Below are 5,398 nucleotides of genomic sequence, written 5' to 3' on the forward strand. Positions count from 1 at the left end.
GGAGAACCTGGAGAACCTGGCTGGAGAACCTAGTGAGAGAACATGGCAACAGAACCTGGCTGGAGATCCTAACCAGAACTTGGCCAGAGATCGTGGCTAGAGATCCTGGCTAGGCTGCTGATCAACTGAATGCTGCCTCCGTGTCATTCCTTCTTCGCCGACTCCGTCCACACCTTTGGGGACCCCTGGACCTGTTGGGGTTGGACCCCAACAGAATATTAATCCTGCTCTATTAACTGTGATTGTTCTGTTCTGATTAGAAAGCACATTCTCACCTGGCTGGGAGTTGCACGCCCTGGGACATGGGAGCTCACATAGGAATGCAGTCCATCCTCCTGCCCTGAGAACTGCCTGTCATCCTGGAAAGATTTACAACCTCCTGGATGAGACAGCCTAGTCCTGGAGGCACCTGCTCTTTACAACCCCAGCTTCTATTACCTGTAATCTGGTCCCAGGGCACCTGGAGGTGCCCGCCCCCACCCCCGCTCCCCCAACTCCCCATGACTTGTAACCTGTAATGATTATCCTGTGCCCACTTTCCATACCTGCAAGTCCTACTTCCCCATGTAATCTTTGTCCTTCTACCCAATATAAGCAGCTGGCTTATGGGGGGCAGAGCAGATGTTTGTGGATGACCTGCTGCTCTCCCACGCTGCCCTCAATATTGGAATGAGCACTCATATAGGATTCAACCCTGCCTCTGCTGAATTGGCTCAAGTAGTGACCTCTTGGTTGTCCAGTTACACTGAGGCCCAGCTCCCAGCAGCCTCTTCCACAGGGCAAAGGCTCTCCCCACAGCGCTCGCCCTCCAGAAGTGTGGTCAGGCAGCTTCCTGCCCCTTAGTTATTCACACACCTGCTTAATTACAAGGGCCTTCAAGGTCAAAGTTGCATCTTATTTGTTCCTCCACAGGCCACAGTGTTGGCTCCAGTTTTTGAACAAATTTAACCAACACATGTTCAGAGAATCCCCCCTTTCTTTGCTGCCTTATCTATTAATGCCACGCCAGGCTTCCAAAATCTATCCCACAGCTCAAGTCCTTTCTTCTGTGAGTAAATCCTTCCCCTCCTCACTCCCCGGCGATGTGAACTTGAATTTGCTTTTATAGTCTAACAAGGTGCAAATTAATTCATTTTACAGACTGAACTCCTGCAGATTTGAATCCTTTGTCTGTCTGAGCCCTCTTGGGGGACAGTACAACACCCTCAGAGAAAATACGGTCAGTTTGAGCAAGTCTCAGAGCGCCTGTGCACTGGCGGGCAGTGTAGAGCCAGGCAGTTTCTCTTGGCCTTGGCTCAACCCCTCACCGTTACCATGGGGACCAGGGTGTCCACAGACAGGGGAGAGGTGATGTCAGGCCTGTCGCTTTCCTGGAAGAACATCCTTCCAGGGCCCGTGGCTGCTCTGGAGTCTGCAGTGTTCACGTTTGTTTGTGGTGCACGCTTGTATTATACATTGCACGGACCAGAAAGGAGAGTGTGGTTCAGGGGCATTTTCTCTAGAGTGAGTTGAAATTAACCATCCCCCACAATGCATCTGCCACCGGACCCACAGACAAGGGGGTGCTTCCATTCCCAGCCTTGCGGTGCCCACCACCCTGTGGAACAGTGGTTATCAAATGGGAACACCAAGACCTGTCTGACCCGGAAATAACAAGGCTGCTGATGGTTCTGTTACCTGTAATCTGGCCCCAGCTCCTATGGGCTGGGGACTGCAGTTAGGGTCCCTGTGTGGCCGTAGAGTGTGATCATTTTTGAGAGAAAGAAATGTTACCCAGGGCTGGCCCCAGTTCACAGTCACCATCACACATAAATTTTCCTCAGACGTCCATGTCCCTTCAATTGTGGATGAAAAGGGACCACGTGCTAACCTGATGTTAACATAAAAACATTCAAACCTGTAAAGAATTTTTGTGAGTTTATTTGAGCCAAACTGTTGACAATTGCCAGGAAGTTGAATAGAACCTCGATGGATTGAGATAATGCTCCAGAGAATGGCAGATTACATCTGTATTTATACATTGCCATAAAAGGAAGGGATGCAGGTGGGTTACATGAAGTCCATTGGTGATAGACTAGGGAGGCGGGAGAAAGCAAAGCAGGGAAACCTCTGGACTGGATAAAAGGTAAAATGATAGACACATACTTAGGTGGGTGCAGGAACAATTAACATGATAACAATGAAGGAATTTGTGGTCTCTGTCCTGGTGCCCAGGCACATTAGGTTGTGCTCCAAGGGGTCTGGAAAGGAAAGTTACAAGTTACCCAGACACTTCAAGGGTATCTATACTAATAATAGCCTAGGTGGTCATCATGCCCTCACGCCGTGATGCTCTCATGCCGTCACCAGGAGGCTGCGTGTGCAGCAAGTGCAAGCAGGTGGGCAGAGACTTGATGCTGCATGCACGGCCCCCAGGCCTCACTGCACGGCCAGGCCTGGGGGTCCCATGGCCCCATGCGGCGTGGAGGTGGGACCCCCGGCTCCAGCCTACCTCTTTGGGGCAATCAATCGAGGAGTCCCAGATAGGTGGGGCCTACCTCTTTGTTGCGATGGATCGTGGGGTTCCCGCACTATGACAGGGCACGGGCCAGGCTGGGGGACCCCCCATCCCGCTAGTGCATGAATTTTGTGCACCGGGCCACTAGTACCTATTAATTGAGCTTGTCAGGTTAGCATGTGGCCCCTTTTGTCCACACTGACTAGTTCAGGGAAGGCCTGCGTGGTGGCCTTGCAAACTCAGAGACCTAAAGTAACCACAAGGGTGGACTGAAATTAACTTTAACTAAAAGCAGCTTATGGCAGGGAGTCATGTCCTAGGCTATGGGATTGTTAGGTTCTTCCCTGACAGAGGTCAATCTTTACCTTAACTGAGCTTATTGTCTTTTTGCATCTATGATAACATGTGGTTGAAATGTCAGGGTAACTTATAACTTCCCTTTTTCTGGACCCCTCAGGGCACAACCAAGTTTCCTATGTTAACAGAATGATAGTACCATGACGCTGACTTGAAAAAAAAAAAGGTTCTGAATGGAATGTTCCCAGATTAAACTATAGTATCTATCTTTATTCACGTGGTAGTTTATCTCGAATAAAATCTCCAGCTGCATTTTGGGAAGCAAAATCAGCAGCAGGCCACACAATTTCTCTCCACAGAGAAGACAATGAAAATACGGAGAAACATCCGCCCAGCAGAGGGAAGGGAATGGATGGAGCCCGACTTCAGCAGATGAAACCTGTGTTACCGTAAAAACATTCAAACCTGTAAAGAATTTTTGTGAGTTTATTTGAGCCAAACTGTTGACAGTTGCCAGGAAGTTGAATAGAACCTCGATGGATTGAGATAATGCTCCAGAGAATGGCAGATTACATCTGTATTTATACATTGCCATAAAAGGAAGGGATGCAGGTGGGTTACATGAAGTCCATTGGTGATAGACTAGGGAGGCGGGAGAAAGCAAAGCAGGGAAACCTCTGGACTGGAGAGCCCGACTCAGCAGATGAAACCTGTGTTACCGTAAAAACATTCAAACCTGTAAAGAATTTTTGTGAGTTTATTTGAGCCAAACTCTTGACAATTGCCGGAAAGCAGAATTTCAATGAATTAAGATGATGCTCAAGAGAATGGTGGTTTTTCACTTTGTTTTATACATTATAATCGAAGGAGAAGATGTAAGTGGATTACATGAAATCCACTGGTGACAGATTAGGGAGGCGGGAGAAAGCAAAGGGGGGGGAGGAGGGACCTCTGGGATTGGATAAGAAGTAAAATAATAAACACATACTTCTTTTACTTAGGTGGGTGCAGGATAGTTAACAGTCAACCATTAACATGATAACAGTAACAATGAAGAAATTTGTGGTCTCTGTCCTGGTGCCCAGGCACATTTGGTTGTTCCCTGAAGGGTCCAGAAAAAGGGAAGTTACAAGTTACCCTGACATTTCAACCATATGGTATGGTAGGTGCAAAATGACAACAGGCTCAATTAAGGTATAGGTTGACCTTGTCAGTGAAGATACCAGCCTAGGAAGTAACTACCCACCATAATTACTTTTAGTTAAAGTTTTAATTTCAGACCATCCTTTGTGGTCACTTTAGGTCTTACAGTTTGCAAGACCGCCATGCAGGCCTTCCCTGAGCTGGTCAGGTTAGCTTGTGGCCCCTTCGTCCACACCTGGGCCCAGGTCTCCGCAATGGCTCTCTCAGTGAGAGGCTGTGCTCCATGAGAGAAAAGTGCACCTGGATTAACATTCCTTGAATATCTGCTCTGCTCACTTGTGCCAAGCATGTTGCCATGAAAAGAAAAATGGGGGCGGGGGTGGGGAAGGCTTGCAACCTAGTTCAGTGTCTGGTTAAAACTGTAGTCTTACTTCCCCACTGTGACTGACTTGGGCAGAGCTGCAGAGCCTACTCCCAGGGCCCCCGCCACAGCTGACTTGGGCGGAGCTTCGGGGACCCTCAGGGGCTGCCCAGGAGTTCAGTTCAGGCTTTGGATCCAGAATTTCCCTGGACTAACAGATCTGCAAAATAAAGGTTAAACTTGCCTCCCTCAGAGGCTGGCTGATCGTCCTCCCCTGCATTCTGCCACAACAGCCACATGCTGCACTGTCCCTTAACAAATGCAGGAACTGGCAGTGCCCAGGACGGAGTGAGAGCAGCTGCCGCCTCAGCAGTGTCCGGAGCAGCAGGCAGTTTTGCTGTCTTCACTGGGTGCCAGTCTGTGCAGGACTCCATTTTGCAGATAAAGAAGCTGAGGCACAGAGAGGTTGAGGAACTTGCCCAAGATCACACAGCGTGGCAGAATCAGGCTCAGATACAGCACTGCCTCAGGGGCCAGAGCTCTTATCCATAGTCTAGTATGTCCAGCAGGCCTGTCCCCTGGGAACCAGTGTCCCCTTCGTCTCATACATGATGGGGCTTTGCATCTGCAAGACCCAAGGCCTGGGGACATTTGTCCTCCTGTGGTCTTTAATCCATCCCAGACTCCTCTGAACTTCTCATGCTGCCTAAGAGTCTGTAAAGAATCTGATGAACAAACAAGGGTCTGTTTCCCTAAGAAATGCACACACCACCGGCCTCAGAGTACCATCTCAAGACTGCACAGACCCTAAGTCCATCTGCGAGCCTCCAGCTAAGCACTGTCCACTACAGCGCCTCCTATGAGGCCTGCTCAGAAAGGCAGGACGCCCCTGGGGGATGACTTACATGCTTTGTGCTAATTCTTCTGCAATCTGCCCTGGAGAAATTCTATTGATTGCATTAGATGTGTTTTGTTGTCATCCTGATTCATGTTCAAAACTGTGTTAAGTTCTGTGGAAAAACACCCTTCAAAAGGAATAGAATCCATTATGATAGCCTTGAGACTCAGCTCGGGAAGGAGCATTAACTAATTGGATAATT

General features: G+C 48.9%; 1 long non-coding RNA gene across 1 annotated transcript; it reads right to left on the bottom strand.

Moving 5' to 3' along the window:
- Positions 1–3,366: 3,366 nt before the first annotated feature.
- On the bottom strand, positions 3,367–3,776 carry LOC106724646. Its single transcript, XR_001360485.1, has 2 exons — positions 3,744–3,776; positions 3,367–3,469 (listed from the first exon to the last, which is right to left on the bottom strand). It is a non-coding gene; the product is annotated as an uncharacterized LOC106724646 (long non-coding RNA).
- Between the last annotated feature and the right edge of the window lie 1,622 nt (positions 3,777–5,398).

Source organism: Myotis brandtii, unplaced genomic scaffold (assembly GCF_000412655.1).
Source record: "Myotis brandtii unplaced genomic scaffold, ASM41265v1 scaffold915, whole genome shotgun sequence".
NCBI classification, from domain to species: Eukaryota; Metazoa; Chordata; class Mammalia; order Chiroptera; family Vespertilionidae; genus Myotis; species Myotis brandtii.